Source organism: Phacochoerus africanus, chromosome 1 (genome assembly GCF_016906955.1).
Source record: "Phacochoerus africanus isolate WHEZ1 chromosome 1, ROS_Pafr_v1, whole genome shotgun sequence".
Lineage (NCBI taxonomy): Eukaryota > Metazoa > Chordata > Mammalia > Artiodactyla > Suidae > Phacochoerus > Phacochoerus africanus.
In genome coordinates, this window is record NC_062544.1 from 263,354,564 (window position 1) to 263,378,667 (window position 24,104).

The following is a 24,104-nucleotide window of genomic DNA, read 5'->3' on the forward strand; positions in this document are numbered from 1 at the left end:
TTATATAAGCAAAACTGTGAATTCTAAAAAGAGTGAGCTAAAAGCATTCTAGATGTTAACTGAAAATAGTAAAACAGCCTATCGTTGTTGTTGTTTAACTAGCAAAATTGATTTATTCAGGAACAGCAAAGATTTACAATTTGGGACATGCAACTCTGGGTAGCCCCATTTAAACCAAGTAAAACACAGGAGAGAAAACTCTTCTATAGAGGAGATAGGGAAGCTGGAAAGGGCTGTTATAAACTGAAAGTCAATTGGAGGAAACCAAGAGTTTGAAATGCAATGGCTCTTCATTGGCTGAATAGTGACAGTCCAATTGGCTGAGCTGTTGTCAGGCAAGGATACTATCTTCCTCCAGCTAGGCTGGCAGTATTAAGTAGTGTCACTGCTTGCTGGAGATACATAGTATGCCTCTTCCCCTTGGGGTCTGTATTAATGTGGAGTAGTATGTGCCTGAGAGCTTCCTTTTCTGGCCTTTGAACTCCATTTTAGTGAGGTTTCCCTCTATTAATTTTCATGTAAACAAGACAAAAACCTCATAAAAAGGAGGGACAGATGTGTGCAAGTGGGAAGGACTTTCTCCAATGTTCGTCTAGAAAGGTTTTAACATGTGGCTAAATACTTTTCTAACTATAAGGTACAAAATAGTCAAAAGTAAACAGCATAAATCTGAAGATTTAGGTGATGAAATTTTGGAGTTAATCCTGAATTATTATAGTTCACACAATATATGGCTGATAGCTGAAAGAAATTTGATAATTGTGCAGACTTTTCCTCTCTCTCCACTTCCTTTTTGATCTAAATAAAATGTATGTTCTCTGTCTTCATTTTTTTTTGGATGTAATAATGGAAAACCATAGATACATAGGGGTGTATAAATAACAGAAATTTATTTCTCACAGTTTGGAAGAATGGAAGCCTGAGATCAGGATGCCAGTATGGTTGGTTTCTGGTGAGAGACCTCTTCCAGGTTGCAGACAGCCAATTTCTCACTATATCCTGAAATGGTAGAAAGAGGAAGATATAACAATTGGCCTCTTCTGATAAGGGCACTAACCCCATTTAGGAGGGGACTACCCTCAAAACCTAATATATCCCAAAGGCATTCCTTCCAAATAGCATTACATTGGGGACTAGATTTCAGTATATGCATTTTGGGGAAACACAAACATTTAGTCCATAACACTCCTCAAATAGTTTATATCAACACCAATCACTTTCATTAGTATTTTGATTCTATTTTTTACCAGTAAGGATACAGCCAGTATTAATATCTGCCCCAAACCAGGCATGCCCCAAATACCCAGACATACAATACGGGTAAACTTTTCCTTTACAGAAAATTTGACTTACCATAGAAATTTCAGTGCGGGAGTTCCCATTGTGGCTCAGTGGTAATAAACCTTACTAGTATCCAGGAAGATATGGGATCCATCCCTGACCTCAATCAGTGGGTTAAAGATCTGGCATTGCCGTGAGCTCTGGTGAAGGCCAAAGATGCAGCTTGGATATGGCATTGCTGTGGCTGTGGTGTAGGCCAGTGGTTGCAGCTCTGATTTGACCCCTAGCCTGAGAACTCCCATCTGCCAAAAGCGCAGCTCTCAAGAAAAGCAAAAAGGAAGAAGAAGAAATCGCAGTCCAATCATCTTGAAAACCATTTGAAAGGAAAATAAATATTTTATAGTAATTATAAAATGTAGCTGGAAATGTTTTAGACATCCACATAAACCTTTTTAATTATCTATTTCTCATTGTAGGGGTTTCACATGTATTATGCAGACATGACCCCAAGCTGGAAAAAAGAGGATGAGGTCCTAAAGGAGTAGTGCTGGTTCCTGCAAGTTCCCAAGAAATGACAAGTCCTCTGAAAGAGAGAGGTATGTGCTTTTCTTGGAAGTAGAATCATAGCCAGAATCTAAAGATTTAGAGTCCTGAGAATAGCCCAGAAGCAGGATGGAAGTGGCAATATTGAAAATATGCCAAGGAGGAAAATCCAGTTATCATTATGATATTGGATGACAAATAGCAAGAAGGCCTTCTCTTCAAATGCCTTAGAGCTTTACAAATTACACAACTGCAGAAAATCCTAGGCTGAGAGAGAAAGCACCCACCCCCGCTCCCCACCCCCGCCCCCCACCCCCCAAATTTTCTGTGACTCCAGCAAGATAAGCCTGCCAAGTTGAAATCTATTTGACTTTTGGAAGATAAAGACAGAAGATATTTTTGCACACCTGGTTTTGAGACCTGGGAGTCATACCTACTAAAAATAAATATTGGACGGAGTTAGAATTCCATAGCAAGACAGAGATATAGTGAAACTTTTGTCCACAAGGTTATAATATTTTTCTTCTGAATGCTGGCTCTTTCCTTTGTAGCTTTGGAGGAATCAGTTCATTCTGGCTCAGCATGAAAGGCCTCTTGAATCTGTGTAAATAAAAAAGCCAGGGCAGGACCGGATATTAAAAAGAGATTCACTTTTTTTTTTTTTTAAATCATTTAGTCCTTACTTTGTGCACTACTCACTAAGACAGAACACATAAAAAATATGTTCCACACAAACTGAGTGTTTAAATTCCAAGTTTCTAGATATTTACTCGTACATTTTCAGACAGTCAGCAAGACTCTGTCCATGGCTGCCCGACTCTTCATTTCTTATGTAGTTCTGGTTAGTATAACAGAATTAGTGAACTCAAAGGGGCAAAATGAGAAAAGAATAGAAATAAGGGGGATACTCCACCTCATTTACATACATCCAAGAAGTGCAATTCCAAAATTAATCACAATTGAGATGGCCATTAAGAATTGGTTTGTTCACAGTTTTTTGTTTTTGTTTTTTTTTTTTCTTTTCGGCCATATGGATGCTCCCAGGCTAGTTATCCAATCAGAGCTACAGCTGCCAGCCTACAACATGGCCGCAGCAATGCAGGATCCAAGCCGTGTTAGACTTACACCACACGCACAGCTCATCGCAACTCTGGATACCCACATCCTCATGGATACCAGTTGGATTTGTTTACTAGTCAAAGGCCCGTGAAGTTCAGTGAGTAGCTTTAGATACAGATGTGGAGCTAACAGGTTGAACTTTAGATATCAGTCATTTCCCAGTCTTCAGGGAATAGAATAATTTCAGGTGTTCAGGAAATAAAAGAATAATACCTTGCTTAGATGGTTATTTTAAATTAAACACACTCACACACACACACACACACACACACACACTATGTAAAATGCTTTGAATAATGCATGACACTCTGCTTTTGGGATAGTGCATGGCAGGTACGTGCTTCTGATTTTACAAATACAACTGCTAGTAATAACTACTTTTATTAAACCAAAATCTTTCTTTGTTAAATAATATTTGAAGAAGTAGATATTGGAGAAAGTTTGGCTGCAGATAATTACATCCACAATTTTTGATTCATAATATGATTAACTCAATCAATCAAACATTCTCCATTTAATATGAATATGTCTTCTTTAAATAGTTACTAAGGCACACTGCTTTCTGTTTGGGATGTTTTTCTTCATGCAACCAAATTTGAGATAAATAGTGAAAAATTAGATAAATTTATCTTTACTGGAAAAAATTTAAAGGACAGTTTGAATTCATCTTAACATCAATATGGTATAGAAATCAATTTGGATTGTTTTGATAATACATATGAATGAATAGTGTAGTTTATAATTTTTGTATCATAGTTTCAATCCAGTTCTCAATGTGGTTTTAGCTTAATGATATGCTAGTTAGTATGAAAATTGTCTTTTTTATAACTTTTCCTTTGGGAAGAAGTGTAAAGGTTGAATTATACTGGTAATAAACTATTATTCACATCTATTTAATAATGTGGAGGAAGAGTTAGCCTGTATGTTCTCCAGGAAATTGCAGTTCCTTTTAATTAAAAAGTTTGTTAGTTTCAATGAATATGCACATTTACTATCACAGATAGATTTTAAATTCCCTATTTTCAATTAGTTACTACTTGTAAACATGAGAAAAGAATTGAAGTCTTCATAATTGCAAGACTAAAATCTTTCAGCTACTAGTTTTCTTTAAATTCGTGTAAGGGATAATTCTGGGGCTGGGATATGATAAATTCATCTAGGTGTGTCTGACAGCAAAGCCCAAACACATCTTTCACTTAATAAAAAAGGGAGAGAAAAGTAACTTTGTGCTAATGAAGAGTAGGAAGCCAGCAAGATGCCATGAACTATGTGGTTTTCTCCTCCAACTAGAAGGACTGAAGGGTCTTTACTCTGTTTAGTAATGCTTGCTTTTAATTGTAACAAAGAAATGCATAATTTCATCTGTGTCTGTGGCCATTAGACAGTTAAGCACATTGCCATCTTGTTGTGACAATGCATACTTTCATTTTGGATGAGAGGCACATTTCTTTAAGGTTCTAGGTTTAGATTATCCATGTTTTCTCAGTGCCTCTGTTATCTTGTATAGATCACTCCACTACTCACTTCATAGGGCTGCTGCAAATATTAAATGAGCAAATAGAATTTCAGTGAGTGCAGCTGTGACTAGCTCACTGTAAAGGCATCATAGCTGCTCTTATTGTCAATATTATTGCTATTATTATTCTATCCACAAAACGACCAACTAATAGTCATTATAAAGGAAATACCAAAAGACAGTAAAATTAAATGCAAACTACAAACATGACTTTATAACACAAAGTGTTTCAGGCTTGTATTATTTGAACTGATTTGTTAAGACAATGGAATTCTAAATATGTATTTCCTCTTTTTTATTTCAACTAATAAAGGCTTAATTGTATGGAAAATTTGTTATTAAAAACAGCCTGCAAATTTATAATTGCTGATATGCAATTGTCTTGATTTAAAACAATAACCTATTTTATAAGGATCCGGCTGTGGTGTAAGTTGCAGATGAGGCTTGGACCTGGCATTGCTATGGCTGTGGCATAGGCCAGCAGCTACAGTTTCAATTCAAACCCTAAGCCTGGGAACTTCCATATGTCACAGGTGTGGCCCTAAAGATATTAAAAAAGGTAAAAAAATTAAAAATAACTCATTTTAATATAAAAGCTTATATTATCACATTGTTACTTGAATGATCATAATTCTAAGTCCCACAAAGATACACTGATATAAAAGTTATTTTCACTTATCTCCAATAAGCAATCTTGTTTTTTAGATCCTTAAATTAAGAACAATACAAAAGACTGTTTTCCATCCAGTATCTTCTATTAAGATGAAAAGATTTATCAGAATCATTTGAAATTTAATAAAGAGCACTCTGTTTACTATTCAAACATCAATTGATAGACACAGATGCCAAGTAGATGGAGACAGAAATTTTGGCTTTTTTTTTTCTGGGTGGACATCTCTGCTTATAAATATGTTACCCCTGAACTGGTTACAGATCCAGCCAGTCATTTACACAGCTGGATAATCATGGATCTATCCCCTGACTCTGTAGATTTCATGTTCTTAGGAAGAAAGTCCATGCTTGCTGGTAGGAATACAGAGAGAGAAGGGGCTGGTCTTCTCAGCCTCAGTTCCTTCCCACCAATCAAGGAAGTCACATTTTGTCCCCTGACGAAGAATGACATGGAACATAAAAAGAGAAAGAATATGGCCCTTTGGAGAGTTCTGGGAATAAAACATGTCTTAGAGGAAAAGTATACATTACCACCCAAAATAAATCCAGTGAATACAATCAAATAATTTTATTTAAATGGGTACCATTTTTCTTTAAGTTTATTTTATGTTTTGTGAAATTGTAATTTATTATTCCTTAAAGAGGTATTCAAATTACAGTGTTAGAATAATTAACATTGATAATCACTCATTTTTAAGCTAAAACACAGTCTTGCCTCAAATTTTCAGAACATGATTTTTTTCCTAAGTGTATCACGTTGTAACTAGTCAGAGTAGCTCTCAAATATGTAAATTCAAGAGAGCAAGATTTAAAAATCAATAATTCCTTTGAAATTTAATAAGATTTTTTTAAAAGCAATGCCAGGAAATAAGACATTCTGGCTTTAACTTTCAGTAATCTGCAAATAATAGCATAAATTATGTAAGTAACCTCTGATTTAATAGAATTAGGTCATACTTTTCATTCTAAGTTTTTGTTTAGTATGACAAAACTCTATCGTCTACCTTAATTAATCACAAAGGATGCGATTTTCCCCAGAGGACATTTAGCAATATCTGGAGATAGTTTTTCTTCTCATAGGGGTTGTTGGATGTTCTGTTAGCATCTAGAAGGAGGGGGACATATATATGGCCATGTATTCATTCCCATATTCACTGGGAAACCTCTCCAAATGATATTGTTTGACCAACATTTTCAGTAGTGCTGAAGTTGAGAAGCCCTGCGCTAGATGGATGTTACTTGATTTATCAAGGTTTGTGTTTCCGACACAGGAATTTGAAATTTTTAAAAAATCCTAGTTGATCACTGGCTGGTTTCCCTTTAAATTTTTATTTATCAGGTGAAAAAATATGCAAAGATCATAACCAGCCAGCAAATCAAAGTGCTACCCACAGTCACTCTGACTTTATTAGAACTGATTACACTGAACTTATGTGTTTGTCTTTTTTCTCTTCCTACTATATTAGAGACACTGCCTTTTTTTTTATCCAATTTGTTTGCTCATGTTTTGCATATATTTAAGTTCTATTCTTTATAATGATATGAAATGGCAATTTAAATATACTTAGATCCAATGGTTTGCTGTGCTTTTTTTGTGATATTATGTCTGTATGCTGTTTATGAAAACATTACAAGTACATTTAATAACTGATAATTAAATGATAATTAAATTGAGCTATTTTGACCATATTGGTATTTGTTGCAATTAAGGACAAAAAAAATTCAATGAAGCGTACTAAAAACACTAAACTAGTTATTAGTTAATTGATTTTACACTTATATTGAAGCAGAAATTAGAGAATATAGAGGTAGGTGTGACATAATCATGACAATAAAAATTTGATCTTATGTAATAATTATAACAATTATTACTATAATTATTGTCATCTCCTACAAATTATTTTAACTACTCATATAATGTTTAGAAAGCAGCTTATGGGTTGCCTTTTTCCTTTATACTTTCTACTTCAAACTTTATTGTAATGAAGTGAGTACTTTCCAAGTAATTTGAAATAAAGTAACTTTGGAATGATAACTTTTCTACATAACTATTTGGAATATGAAATTATTTACATGAATCTAGGAAAATTCAATCTAATTTATCCTGTTTAACAAATTTAATGTACTTTTAACATTGTAATTTTTAATTCTTAGGTTTATCTATCTCATGATGAAAGTATAATAAGACAAAATATTTTAATCAAAGTTGAAGTCACTGAAATACATAAAACTTAAATAATTTTCTTAAGGTCACATGGCTAATAAGGGGGAAAGAAAATTTTGAATCAAAGTGGTCAGGCTCTAAATCTATACATAGTTAAAAAAAAACTTTCATGAAGTGGTTGAAAGACAAAATGGAAAGAAAGAAAATTATTCACAACATATGATAGTATTAAAATCTCTAATATGTAAAGAAGAAAGATGAACAGAGAAATAGAAAATTGAGCACAGGTCATTGACACAGTGTGCAATTCCAAAAGAAGAAGAAAAACTAGAGAATATTAATAGTAATATAAAAAGATGCAACTTCAAGAAGTCAATTACTGGGCACAAATATTTCAAAATTACTGAAACATCATTGTTATTTGGAAAATTAACACAGTTACATCTGCCAAATATTTCAGCTCTTGAAAAAAATGAAAGAAAATACAACTATAGAATTTCCTTGAAAACCAGTTTACTATAAAACATCAGTTATGTTGAGAACTGAAAACATAGATTTAATTTTATGTTTATTATTACAAGTGAAAGCATAGTGAGTGTTTGGGTGAATGGATAATAAAAATATGGTGTGTAGATATATATATATATATATATATATATATATATATATATATATGTAATAGAATGTTATTTAGCTTTATAAAAGAAGAGAATCCTGCCTTTGAGCCAACATGGATGAAACTGGAGGACATTATATTAAAAGAAATAAGAAAGACACAGAAAGATAAATATTCTATGGTGTCACTCACAGGTATGTGGAATCTAAAAAAAGTCAAACTCATAAAAACAAAGAGTAGAATGGTGGTTGCTAGGGGCTAGAGATTAGGGGAAATGAGGAGATGTTGGTGAAAAGATAGAGTTTCAGTTATGTAGGATGAAAAATGTGAGTGGTTTTAAACTTTTGAAAGCATTTAGAAACATACTAAAATTAGAAAGGCATATATATATATATATATATGTTTTTAACTATCAAATATATTCTATGACTCTATCTCTTGTAGCTTAATTCACTTTTATTTGAGGCTTTGTGTATAAGGGTATTTATTGCTATGTTTTCCATAATGACTCCAAAAAATGAAAAAGAAACAAATAAACATATAAACACAGTGTATATTCAAATATAAAATATCAAGGAATTTCTAAATAAAGTATGTTTTAATCTACATCTTAGAATAATATGCAATTGTGCAGATAGTTGCTCATTAATTTTATCTCCTTCCTTTTGACTTAAATTTTTTTCTATTGTTTCCTCCTTATTTTTACCTCAGGAAAAAAATTGTCTGAAGATCATTGCAAAATATGATGGCATCTGTGAACTATCTAAGTCACTGTAGTACAGATAGAATTAGGTGACAAGTTTGCCAGGGATATATTTCTGGGTATTAAAGTCTAGGAATACATATATGAAAAAGAACCCTTGGGGAGTGGGGAGATGAGCAGAAAAACTGAACAGAATATTTTCTATTTGTTCCTCCATGTGCACTTTGCATCCAGCTTCACATTGCCTTATGCACAGAACCAAACTCTGAGAATGAGTTCATGCTTAATGTATCAGTTTAATTTTTAACAACACACTCATTCACTCTTAAAAATTGAATCCTCACGGGGACTCTCTTACCCTCTACCTTCCTTTTGGCTTTACCCAATGGGGATCAGATGGAGAGGGAAGAAGGAGGACAGGGAATTTTATTTTTGTAGCATTCCTTCCTTGACTTTTCACATCAGGTGGGTAGTTATTCACCTTATTGCCCCAGCTGACACTAGACACTGGTGGGGAACAAGAGGGACATGTAAGTTTCTTATCATTCCCAGCTTTTTTACCCAATATTTTTCATGACCTTATAGTTAAATTACTCTCTATTACACCCTTAAAACATGCCAGGGGTTTTTGCCAAGATTGTGATTAGTGCAGAGGTATGAGAAGAACCAAGACAATTTGGTGTCATGAAAAGCAAGAAAAGACTTTCAAGAAGGTCTGTATAATGTATGGGCGGTGGAGTGATGGTGGTGGGAAGAGAGTCCCAGAGTGATGCATCAAGATTAGGAAAATATTGTAAAAATCATGAGAGGGGCATAAACTATGAAATTTTGTGCTGACAAAAATAAACAGACAATATGCAAAAAAGAGAAAAGTTGTATCCACTTTCCTATTCAATACAGTTAAACAATCATTAAAACACTTAATGTGATTTTAGGAGACAGAAAGGGGACATGATCTGAATTACACTTGAGGGAGAAATTATAGAAAGAAGAGACTAGGGAAGTCACAATACATTAGGACCATGGCTCACTCTAGCTTGGCTCCATCTGTGTTACATTTGAATATCATATGAGATCACTAATGTGTGGAATCTAACAAAGAATGAGAGAAAAGAGCTCACAAAACAGCAAGAGGTTCAAAGACTTTGAAACCAAATTCATGGCTACCAAAGGGGAAATGTGGGATAAATTAGGGATTGGAATTGGCATACACACACTACTATATATAAAATAGATAGATAACTAGGACCTACTTTTCGGCACAGGGTCATCTACTCAACACTGTGAAATAACCTACCTGGGAAAATAATCTGAAAAAGAATAGATATATGTATATGTATAACTGGTTTACTTTGCTGTACACTGAAACTAACACAATTTTCCAGGTCAACTATACTCCAATAAAATTTATTTAACAAAAATCATGTTTGGAAAAATAGGAGCAACAGACAGAGAATTTTTATTGATATATTATTCTAAACAAACATACTTTTGTCCAGCTTTTGAAGACTTTACTTTCAGCAACACCATACAAATACTTTAGCATCAACAGACATAGCAAGCAATAAATTGCTTATTTATTTTAAAATCCTGCCCTGGGTGTACTCATTGGTTTTATAAACCAAGGATGAAAATGTCCAAAATGAAATATATTTTTTGTGGTTATTAGCAACACAATTAATAACTCTTAGAAATAAAAACATGAACAAATACCTGAATTATGGCAATTCCTGGTGGATGATGATTGTAGAGAAAAGTTAAATGAGCAGTGTATAATAAGCTTGGCATTCTCAGGAATTTGGAAGCCAGACTCATTAGCCAGTCAGAGAAGGAGTCAATTCCTGCAACCTTTTCCCTGGTTCTCATCATTTTTCAAGGGCTTTGTACATCTGGGGATTCTGATAACTGAGCTCTGTATCCAATTTAGAAAGAGCATCCCTAATACTAGCTGAAGGCAGTGGAGTAGAAATTTATCACTGAGGAATGGAATGCATGCCTTTTGGCTGAAAGCTGCTTAGAGGAATAAAATTTGTGCAGCATAAAAGTGCATGGAAATCTTAGTTGTATTTTTCTTTAAATCTATGAAAAATTTTCTATGCCTATAAGGGGCAGAAGACCTAAGCAGTTCCTAGGTAAAGAGGAATGATCTTAAAAAGAGCAAACATATTGCAGCAACATCTCCATTATTACTCACTATTCTGTTTCCTATTTCATAGGCCAGACCACTTGGGATTTGGGAAACCCTTTCCCCAAACTTTAAACTCCTGGTATTTCCATCCAAGCTTCCATAACCGGGTGACATGTTCTCACTAAAATGCAAATCCAGGAATATCTGCTGGGCAGAGTACTTAGAAATGAGCAGAATCAAGGATTATCAATAAAAATTGTGCCATTTCCCAAAACAGTCAATGTGCTTTTGAAGAGACCTATAAAATATTCAGTCTTCTGTGTCTGAATGAGTACATAGTCAAGGAAAGAAGAGAGAACAATGTCTGGCAACTATAACCCCATGCAACTACTGGAGTGTGTGTTTATTTTAATAAAATTAATTATTCTTCAAATTAGTAAAATAATTTGAAACATACAATTTCAATGATCCTAAATAAAAATTTTATCCCTTGATTAACAAATATTGTTAGTGGTCACATGGCTTAAATCTTCTGTATTCTTGAGGGAATACAGTATTATGTAGACAATGGTTAAACATCAAATAAGGTGATAATGAGACTTCTGGTAAACCTCTAATGTTTTAGAGGATCAGCAAGCCTTCTAGAAGTCTCTAAGGTTAGCGATGTGCACAGAAAACTTTATTTTTTTTTTGTCTTTTTTTGCCTTTTTCCAGGGCCGCTCCCATGGCATATGGAGGTTCCCAGGCTAGGGGTCGAATCGGAGCTGTAGCTGCCGGCCTACACCACAGTCCCAGCAACACGGGATCCCAGCCATGTCTGCAAACTACACCACAGCTCACCACAACGCTGAATCCTTAACCCACTGAGCAAAGCCAGGGATCGAAGCCACAACCTCATGGTTCCTAGTCAGATTCCTTAACCACTGCATCACGACAGGAACTCCAAACTTTTTTTTTTGTCTTTTTGCCTTTTTCTAGGGCCGCTTCCACAGCACATGGAGGTTCCCAGGCTCCGGGTCGAATCGGAGCTGTAGCTGCTGGCCTACACCACAGCCACAGCAACTTGGGATCCAAGCCGCGTCTGTGACCCACACCACAGCTCACGGCAACGCTGGATCCTTAACCCACTGAGCAAAGCCAGGGATCGAACCCTCAACCTCATGGTTCCTAGTCGGATTCGTTAACCACTGAGCTAGGGCGGGAACACCTACAGCAAACTTTTTTGTTTTTATTTTTATTGGGAGAGTTGAGCATGCCATTGTGGGTTTACCCTTTAGGAGAGTATGGGAAAACCATTTCCATTCTTTGTCCACACATCACTCACTCACCACTCACTCTTTCCTAAAGGACTATTTATTTTATTTGGGAGAGGGGACTGAGCATGCATGGGATCGCCTACTTCAGGGTTCAGAGCTCAAACATGAACTCTCTTTACTGCAGTGTGGAGGGGTACAGATTATTCTGTCACTCAAAATGAGTAAAATTAAGGGAGGGGAGCAGAGAAGGTCATTTTGAAGCCTAACAGGACTCTTGTTTATGACATATTCTGTACTGTTTCACTAATAATATAGCTGATATTTGATATCCATCTGTCTGATCCTCAAATTTTACCTCTTGTTTGGAATTTGTAACTGCTTTAAAAGTCTAGACAATTACTACTCTCAAAATCTCTTGAGGAATTCCCATCATGGCTCAGTGGTAAGGAACCTGACTAGTATCCAGGAGGATACAGGTTCAATCCCTGGCCTTGCTCAGTGGGTTAAGGATCTGGTGTCACTCTGAGCTCTGGTGTAGGCAGACAATTGCAGATCCAATTCAACCCCTAGCCTGGGAACCTCCATATACTGCAGGTGTGGCCTTAAAAAGCAAAAAAAAACCTCTTGAAATAGACACTTCCCGCTTAATTTCAATCATGTCTTTTCATATAATTTCTAAAAAGGTTCACGTAATCTGCCTGATTTAATTAACTAATAATTCTTAAGAATATAAATGCCAATTTCATTAAATTTCTTTGCTAAAAATCAGAATGTCTCATGGAGTTGGTCATCAACTTTCCTTAGCTTTTCTCAGACTGGATAAGACTTTTTTTTTTTTTTTTTGGACCAGGTAGAGTGTTCTGCCACAAAGAGTAGCTCAATAAGTTTTGCTCATTTTTTTAATGAGTTCTAGATTTTTTTTGTTGCTGTTGCCAGGAAAGTCTATTTTATTAGATACAATATTGACACAAGGAGGAAGTCAACATTTATGATCTAAGCACTTCCAATGTTAAAATGCTTAAGAGAATACAAAATACAAACAAAACTAGACTATAAAATGATTTTGTCTTTCCCTGATCAGGAAAAACTATCAAACATGTAATAAAAACAAATGTGCAAACTGAGTTGCATATGCTGTACTGCCATTTTTACTTCTGTTTTTCTATGTAAATCAAAATCTAACTAACATAGGACCTGGCTACTATTATATTAGGAAAAGAATGATGCATCAATATTTACAATAGAAAATCTTATAGTACCATAAGGAACACCCTTCTTTTTCAGTTGGAAGTTTCTTTGCAAAATATTTGCTGCTCATTGTAGATTCCATTAAAGAACCTAGGTTTGTCAAAATCATTTTAATGAAAAACAATAGCAATGTATTTATCTAAAGCCCACACATAACTTTACATCATTTGTCTAAATCAGGCATACAAATACACATGCAAAAAAAAACCAAGATTCTAATCCCAAACTGATAATGAATTTGTATTCTCTCTCTTTTTTTAATAGGAGTCTAGTTGACTTACAGCATTGTGTAAATTTCTGCCAAAGAGCACAAAGACCCGGTCATACATATATATATACACACATTCTTTTTCTCATGCTATCTTCCTTCGTGTTCTATTACAAAAAATTTGGATATAGTTCCTTGTTCTGTATAGTAGGATCTCATTGCCTATCCATTCTAAATGTCATAGTTTGCACCTGTTAACCCCAAACTCCCAGCCCATCCCACTTTCTCCCTCCCCCAGGAAACCCCAAGACTGTTCTCCATGTCTGTAAATATGTTTCTGTTTTGTAGATAGATACATTTGTGCAATATTTTAGATTCTACATATAAGTGATAACATATGGTATTTGTCTTTCTTTTTCGACTTACTTCACTTAGTATGAGAAACTTTAGTTGCATTCATGTTGCTGCAAATGGCTCAAATAAATCTCTATTGCTACAAATTTAAAATTTGTGAATAACTTCACCTTAATATGGCCCCTGCCTGACGTACAAATACTCTTTTGTTTTTTAACATGAAAAAAAATTTCAGTTTGTCATACTAAAAAGCAGCCTATTTTCTTTAAGTATCATGGAAAGCAACTGGAATTCTAGTCACCCGATTGATGGGAGACCATGAGACTTATTCACTGAGAGGATATATGTGTTAATTTGAAAACAATTTCATTAATACAAATAATTAAGTGAAGAAACAAACTTTTTGAGGTAGTTTTAATTACTATTTCAACATCAGCGTCCCTCATCCTTTACTTATTCTTTAAGAAAATGAAATCTTGCGCCCATATTCTTAGGAGACCTAACACAGGATGGCCCATACACAAATTGTAAACTATGGTTTTCAAATGAACATTGAGAAATACTACCTCTAGCTATAGGTCTCTACCTTTCTCTCTCTCCCTTTTTTTTTTATTTCCCCAATACATTATTTTTTTTTCCCTACTGTACAGCATGGTGACCCAGTTACACATATATGTATACATTCTTTTTTCTCACATTATCATGCTCCATCATAAGTGACTAGACATAGTATCCAGTGCTACACAGCAGGATCTCATTGCTAATCCACTCCATAGAAAGAGTCTGCATCTATTAACCCCAAGCTCCCAATATATCCCACTCCCTCCCCCTTCCCCTTTGCAACCACAAGTGTATCCTGCAAGTCCATGATTTTCTTTTCTGTGGAAAGTTTCATTTGTGCCATATATTACATTCCAGATGTAAGTGATATCATATTGTATTTGGCTTTCTCTTTCTGACTTCACTCAGTATGAGAGTCTCTAATTCCATCCATGTTGCTGCAAATGGCATTATTTCATTCTTTTTTAATGGCTGAGAGGTATTCCATTGTGTATATATACCACATCTTCCTAATCCAATCATCTGTTAATGGACATTGGGTTGTTTTTATGTCTTGGCTATTGTGAATAGTGCTGCAGTGAACATGGGGGTGCATGTGCTTTTTTTTAAGGAAAGTTTTGTCTGGACTTCTGGGTCATATGATAGTTCTATGCATAGTTATTTAAAGTATCTCCATACTGTCTATCTTTCTTTCTCTTTCTCCTCTCTCATTCTCTCTTTTTTAATAAGCTTACCTATTCTTCCACTCTTTTTTCTTTAAGATGCCTTTGCATATTGTAGATCTTGATTTCTCCCTTGACATCTTTCTACTGCACCCTTGCCTCACAATCCGTGTTACAGAAACTACAAACATATTTCAGGTATAGAAACATGCAATGCTTTCTCTAACTTAAGGCCATCCATCTAGACATTTTTTCCTTTCTACTTGCCCTTCTTCAATTCTTGATTTATGCTTATGACTTTGTTTTAAATGATAATGTCTTTGAGAAGTCATTTCTTAAGCTCCTTCATTGTGGGTTGTGGGGAGGATTGCCAGATAAAATATAAGATGAACAGTTACATTTAAATTTCAAATACAGAATGAAGAATTGTTTAATCTAAGTATATTCCAAATACTGCATGGTATATTCTTTGTGGATAAGCATCAAAGGAGAGAATGAATGGAGGACAAAGAACCCCAAAATGAGTGTGAACTTTGAGCAGAATTAAACAAAAACAAACAAACAAAAATTTGACTTTCAAAGGCCAGGTACTTAAACCATCATTTTGAGAAAAATCCACCCATTCTGCCTCCTTCCATGATATCTGTTTTGAATTTTATTTGTGAATAATCTGACCAAGTTAACCATTGTCAAATACAAAAGACTAGGTTCTTCGAAGGTTGGGCAGTGACTGAAGCATGGAACATTTTAATGTCATAATTAATAGTATTTTATTAATTAATAAAATATAAAATAATAATTTTCCATTACTGTTAAGGAGCTAGAGTGATATTTCACTACTGCTTTGTATACAGAATGCATACAGGATTGTTCTACCAAGTGATATCTACTCAGAGGTTGATAAAATGCTCACATTATTTGAAAGAAAATGTTATTTCACTCAAAATGATGCGTACCTTAAAATCACAAGATATAAAAACATTTTTAGGAGTTGTGGTTTAATGGGTTAAGAATCTGACTAGTATCCATTAGAATGTGGGTTTGATCCCTGGCTTTACTCTGTGGCTTAAGGATCTGGTATTGCCACAAGCTTTGGTGTAGGTCACAGATACGGCTGGGGCTGTGGTGTAGACTGGTAGCTGCAGCTCTGATTTAATCCCTAGCCTGGGAACTTTCAAACGCCACAGGTACAGCCCTAAAAAGAAAAAATAAAGTGGTTTAAAAAATTTTTAAAGTTTTAATCATAGTATTACCATCCACTAATATAGTAGTATCTAATTCCCTATTGGTATTACTGAATCCAGATAAAATAAAACCTAATACAGTTGACCCTTGAACAACATGAGTTCAAAATATATAGGTCTACATACATGTGGATTTTTTCAATAGTAAATGTTACAGAACTACACAATCTGCAGTTGGGTGAATCCCAGGACAGAGGGTTGACTGTGAATTATGTGTAGATCTTTGATTGCAGAGAGTGTCAGTGTCTCTAACCCTACATCATCCAAAGGTCAACTGTATTAGCTTTAGTTTATTTTTTAGAAAAATATACTTATTATTTCCTTTAAGGTAACAATATAGGGAGTTCCCATGGTGGCTCAGTGGAAAGGAATCTGACTAGTATCTTTGAGGATGTGGGTTTGATCCCTGGCCTTACACAGTGGGTTAAGGATCCAGCATTGCCGTGAGCGGTGGTGTATGTTGCAGAGGTGGCTTGGATCTGGCATTGCTGTGGCTGTAGCATAGCCTTGCAGCTGTAGCTCTGATTCAACCCCTAGCCTGGGAACTTCCATATGCCTTGGGTGTGGCCCTAAAAAGCAAAAAATAAAAAATAAATAACAATAAATAATAAAACAAATTACAAAATGTCACCTTCTTTATGGTATCCTTGTAAGGCATACATATGTTTTACATATACATGTATATCACACATATGTACAAATAAGAAAATGCTGAAATAAAGCTGTTGAAATAATTAAACATGTACCCAATAAAATATCATCCACTGTTTTGGTGATTACCTCTGTTTGAGGGCATGGGACACAGATAACCTAATATTTGTCCTTATTGAACAGTATTTTCTAAATATTTCTAACAGTTTTAGCAGACCAAAAATTAAAAATAGTTTCACCTTAAAAAAGTATTTTATCTTTAACTACTTACATAATTTACCAGAGGCCTAAGTAAATATAGGCTCTGTTGAGCTATGTATACTTGAAAAATCTAAACTGTGTAACCAGCTGAATGATGGAATAGCATAGAAGTCAATATTTTGCTTCCTAATAAGCTACATATAAGTCACTTCTTCAGTGAAGAATTGGTCAGGTGTACCTTGTTTGCTATTGTTATTTATACCCTGAAGTGAATATGTTTAACATTTCCTCCAGGGTCTCTCTCTGTAGTTATTGATGATTTCAGCCAATCATTGGCATATGCACACATGTTGAACTGAAATATACCTGGGGAGGAATTTCTCAATTTTAAAAGTGATTGGTTCAAGAAAATACTGCCCTAAAGCCTCTGTGCTGAAAAATTAATCTCTACAAACATAGAGAAATCCTCACTGTGCAAACAAGCACTCAGGGCATGAAACATGAAAAATAACCTCGACTTCATCATCACCACTCAAATATTTCCCCACATTTATCTATTGAAAATTACCGAGCATGTCTAATAGAACACTTTTTAAATCTATAAAATAATATGCAGTTTTAAGTGAAGTCACTTTTACTGAGATGAACTACTACATGGCAAGGCAAGAACATAAAAATCCATCCAAAAGAGCTTGGGAATAAATGTATTACCCAAAAATGTATTACTGAGGCACAAACCAAGCCTGCATACAGTTTTGAAATATTGCTAAAATTGTTATTGTGTAGTCCTATTAAACTGCAAAATTCTCAACAAATATATGTCATATGCACAATTATTTTTAATAATTATTTTATACTCACATTTTAATACTCTCACACGCTTTAATGTGATAATGACTACAGCTAGCTCAAGTACATTTGTTTCTTCCAAACCAATCATTTGGGCTAAAAGGAAATGCAAAATAGATGATTGGTATAAAAATACTGAAGTCTACTTTGTGTCCATTACAAATTATTTTCCCGTCTCTTACTCAAAGTTTCCCAAATATCTCAGGGTAAAATATTGGTTAAATTTCTGGCCTCTGAATCAAAGACTTAAGGAAGGACAAAATTCCCTTTTCTCTTGAAAACAGTTATTTTTATTTTATTTTATTTTTTTCATTTTATGGCCTCACCTGCTCCACATGGGATTTCCCAAGCTTAGGGTAGAATCTTAGCTGCAGCTGCCACCTATACCACAGCCACAGCAACACCAGATGCAAACCACATCTGAGACCTACATGAACTACACTGTGGCTTGCAGCAATGCTGGATCCTTAACCCACTGAATGAGGCTGGGGGTTTGAACCCACATCCTCACAGGCACTATATTGGGTTCTTAATCTGCTGAGTCACAACAGGAATTGCAAAGACAATTATTTTAAATGAAAGTTCTGTATACTCAGAAAGTTCTGCTTATATTGCACTTATTTTCAGCTCATTTCAACCACTCACAACCCATCATTCCATTGAGATTTCTTCTTTGCTGGAAAAATTATAGAATTATAAGAATTGTGCTTAGTTGCTGAAAACATCTGATACTTTCTTCCTCTTTAATATATTCTAACCTGGATATGTTAATTACCTTCAGAAGTGTTTGGTGCTCCCTTAGTCATTTCAGGCTTCTCTTATCCCACCCTAAAAGCTGGTCTTCTCCAGGCTCTATCTCATCCTCTTTTCTTTCCACTCCAGACTCTCTTCCTTAGCAATCTTATCAATTTCAGTGGTTACACAATTCAGAGTCTGATGAGGTCCATATTTATTTCTCATTTTCAATAATTCTCCTTTCTATTTCCAGATGCTTAACTATTTTCTGTATATTTCCACAAAGATGTTTCATTAGACACTTCATACTCCACATATTAAAAATAGGGTATTTCCTCTTCTTCACACAATCTGAGGCAGTCTATGACTAGTCAACCTAGTCACATAAACTAGTATTATTCTTGGAATATTCTTTGACTCTTAAATTTTTTCATACAGAGATAGTCAATGACCAAGTCTTCCCAAGTTGACTCTCTGAATATTTCTTGAGTTTGTGCAATTCTCTAGTCTACTGCCACCATCTTAGACCAGGCCAACCTAATTTCTTGCTGGCCTATGGCTATCAAATTCCTCTTCAACTTACCTTCGATGGAGCCATGAATTGTAAGACTGCCCATGGTATCCCATGCCTCAAACTTTTAAAGGAACTTTTGCAGTGTCCTTAAAAAAAATCTACTTGACATTATTTCAAAGCTGTCTGTGATCTGGTCCAGGCCAATCTCTGATCATCTATTCACATTATAACAATATCAGTATAACAAATGAGTAACATTTAAAAAATTTAACATGGCAGACCTAAGTTCTCATATATTTTAGGTGGCACTCATCTTGAAGAAGTTACCAGAGGGATAGAGGTCTAGTTATTATTATTATTACTGTCACCTATAGTAGGTCATGAGAAATTCTTTGGGCCCCAAAGCATAAAACTTTAATTGATTGTTTCTGTGCTACTTTTAAAAACTTTTCTATTCCTCTTTCTTAAACTGCCTTCTTTCTGAAAATGATTTAAAGACTTTCTTTCTTGGGAGTTCCTGTCGTGGTGCAGCGGAAATGAAACCGACTAGGAAAAATGAGGTTGTGGGTTCGATCCTTGGTCTCGCTCAGTGGATTAAGGATCTGGCGCTGCCATGATCTGTGGTGTAGGTCACAGATGTGGCTCAGATCCCTCACTGCTGTGGCTCTGGCATAGGCTGGCAGCCGTAGCTCCCATTAGACCCCTAGGCAGGGAACCTCCATATGCGCGGGTGTGGCCCTAAACATACATACATACACACATAAATAAATAAATACTTTTTCAGATTAAGAAGGACCCTTAAGAGAGATTGTTTCTAATTTAGCTATAGCTATGGGATATAAAATTTCACTGACATCACCAGTATCTGCTATGGAATGATTCATTTCCACATTTGAAGAAAAGACTGATCTAAGAATCTTGTTTTCTTGATAAATCAGTTACTAATTATCCCTCCTATCTTTGATCTTCAGTGTAAAGGAACATTTTCTCATCTCTTTTACATTTTGCTTAAGATATTTGGCTTTCTGAATTGTACGGGATTGTAAAATTACAACACGTTGCTAGTTTACTTTTGCTCTATGCTTATTATGATCTTTTTCATACATACCCAACATGGAAAATGAACAGAGAACTTTTGAAAAATATAAATGAAAAACTCTAAATCATCACATAGTTTTAGATACAAAGTATTATGATGCTTTTGAAACATCTCCATGATCACATCCCAAGCCTAACTCCTAGAGTTATCCATATTTCTGAATATTTTATTTACTATTAGTTTGCTTTCCACTCTAGCTTTGCAAATACTTATTTGATTGTCTTTTCATAAGTAAATGGTATTACACTGTGTGAACCCTTATACAACTTGCTTTTTCTTTCTCAATATTATATTGTAGTAGTTACCTCTGTTTATGCATGTGGCCACAGTCCAGTTCTTGTATAGTACTCATACAGTTGTATGAATAACTCAAATTATCTATTCTACTTTTGATTGAAAATTGACGAATGTTGGCATTTACAAACAATTCTGCCATGATAAATCTTATTATGACTCATGATAATTTATAAATTTCTGTGTGAAAGTACGCACATACTCCATGTTACAGAAAATGCCAAATTGTTTACCAGATTATTTCTGTGAATGAACTCCTCCATTCTAGAAGATGAACTATAGGGCCTCCAGACCATAATTTACCCTTGTTGTTATTTGCGGAGACCAGCTCAGCAGGTGAGGGCTGCAGAATGGGTGATGTGAAACTTTAAGGAAAACATTAACATAAAACAAGACACAGAGACATTTATCTTAATTAAATGTGGGAACCAGGGGACTCAAAGTCTCAGGGACCAAGAGCCCTGCCTCAAGAAACCACATTGCTTTTATTGTGCTCTTTAGGATTATGTCAAGTGAGGGGGGGGGGGCTATAGGTGCAGGACATAGTTTTTTTAATTATTATTTTAAAAGTCACATAGCTGGTAGCTGGTTAAGCTTTAATTCTGACCTTTAACAATCATTAGCATTGAGGACGCTTGGTGTTAGCTATCTATGCCTAGCATCTAGAGAATCACCATTGTGCTTTTGCAGACTCTGTGCCTATCTGGGGCAACCCAGCTGCCTAGGTTTGCACCTTGCTTCTCCTTGCTAATGCATATCCTGCTAACGACCACTCATAAACCACTTGGGGCCATGAGGCTCATCTTTCTCTTATTCTTTAGAGGACATATCATCCTGTGCAAACGGCATGCCTATCTGCACAGGTCCGGCATACCTAGACCAACGCATTATGTCCGCATTCAGCTGACCACATGAATAACTTATGCTTTTTGGTCTTTGTTCTTAAGCTTAAGTTATTTACCAGCACTGTGACTGTTTTTCCAGCAGGAATATGGGGTAAAGTAAAGCAGGACAAGATGGAGTTTTCAGCATAGAAAATAGAAACAAAGAGGCTAAGAAAATATTGCAGAAACTGTCAGAAGACATGACAGTTATTCAGCCCCTATATTTTTTACCATTCTGCCAAAGGCTAAATTGACTATAATTGAGATTTTAATTTTAATTTTAATTTTCCTGATAGCTAATGAGTTTGAGCATCTTCACACAAATCTTTGTAGCTTATATAAGGGATGTATTTGAAAATGCTGGTTGACATCTTTTAACTGTTTTTCTATCACTTTAATTTTATTCATTGCTAATGATTAGATGTTTTGGCTGCTAATGATTTGTGGGTTAACAATGTTTAAACTATCCTTCCCAGTTTTTTAGCATTTTACTTTCTTTATAGGGTCTTTTGGTAATCAGAAAGTTTTGATTTGAATGTAATCAAAAACTTCTATTTTTTTGTTGTTAATCTTTAAATTTTATTTTTATTAGACTATAGTTGATTTACAGTGTTGTATCAATTTTAAGTAAATTTTTATTTATAGATAATTTTATTTATTTATTTATTTAGTCTTTTAGGGCCGCACCCATGGCATATGGAAGTTCAAAGGCTGGGGGTCTAATCGGAGCTGTAGCCACTGGCCTTGGCCACAGCCACAGCAACACCAGATCCCAGGAGCATCTGCTACCTACATCCTAGCTCATGGTAACGCTGGATCCTTAACCCATTGAGTGAGGCCAGGGATTGAAACTATGTCCTCTTGGATGCTAGTCAGATTCATTTCCACTGAGCCACAATGGAAACTCCTATTTATAAATAATTTTAAATTCAAGTTGCCAAGACACGTACCCCTCAAGAGGTCTTTCTGTTGCTAAAATTACAACTATGCTACATTTGTCACAACTACGAAGTAAATGTTGGTAACTTACTATTAGCTAAACTCCCATAACTTTATTAGGATTTTGTTAGTTTGTTCACTAATGTCCTTTTTCTGTTCTAGAATCCAGCCCAGGATGCCACGTTTTATTTTGCTATGATGTTCACTTTATCTCCCCTGTTCTATGACAATTTCTCTTCTTTCTTTCATCTTTCTTTCTCCTTTCCTTCCTTCTCTTTCTTTCCATTTCCTTCCTCCTTTTTCTTTCTTTCTGTCTGTCTTTCTGTCTGTCTGTGTCTGTCTGTCTGTCTGTCTTTCTTTCTTTCTTTCTTTCTCTTCTTTCTTTCTTGCTTTCTTTTTCTTTCCATTTCCTTCTTTCTTTCTCTCTCTTTCCTTCCTCCCTTCCTTCCTCCCCTCCCTCCCTTCCTTTCTCCCCCCCTTTTTTTTAAATTTTATGGCTGAACTCACAGCATGTGGAAGCTCCCAGGCCAGGGACTGAATCTAAGCCACAGCTGTGCTGCAGCTGTGGCAAAACTGTATCCTTTAACCCACTGTGCCAGCCTGGAGATTGAACCCACACTGCCACTGCAATCAGATTCTTAACCCACTGTGCCATGGGAACTCTCCCTTTTGTATTCCCCATGATCTTGACAGCTCTGAGAAGTTCTGCACAGGTATTTGGCAAGTATTTCTCAACTTGGACTTGCATTCAAGTCCAGCCTGCTCTCAAGGAAAGAGGATTGTGTTCCTACTACTGGAGTGGCAAGTATATACAAAAACCATTTGAAATTCTGTAAAGAAAATTTGTCTTCTGTCCTTTCAGCTGTTTAGTTTATTTATGTATTCATTTATTCATTCAATCTTTTCAGATGTATATAGGTTCATCTTATACTTTGAGTTATAATCTCGTATGAGGCTATTTATTTTGATTCTCTACATGATCCTTTTTTGACCATTGGAAACGCTTTAGATTTGATTTCTATTTCCATTTAATACATCCCAAGCCTTGTGCCACTGTTCATTTATTTATGGGTTCAACTGCAGCATACACGTACAGCAACTTCTGACTTCTTATGCATATTAAGTGAAATAAATTCACCAACTTAGCACTATATATATATATAGTTCCTTTTGTTTTTAAACATGCAGTTTCCAGTCAAAACAATTTACCAAAGTTACTTAGGTCAGTTCCTTTTTTTTCAGACTCCCTTCACTGAGGATACATCATATATTTGCAACATACGTTTATATTGTTTCACATTTATATTTAGATTCTTTAGTCATGGTCTGCAACCTTCCTGTGTTTTCTTTTTTTTTCCTCTTTTTTTAGTTTGTATACTAATCTAATGCTTTTTTTATGTCATTTAATCTTTGTGCAATTTGAAGTTATAAAAATCCTTTTTTACTCCCTTCTGGGAGTTAACAATGTTTATTTTATTTTACATTATTTTGTTTCTGTATTCATGTGTTTACTTTGATTTCAGTAGATTGGCTAAGACCTGTAGTAATATGTCAAATTAAACTGGTGATATGAATTCTGCCTGAAATTATTTATAATCTTAATGGTAATGCTACCAATATATTACCATTAACTATTTAGTTGATAGTAGTTTTTAAGAGAAAT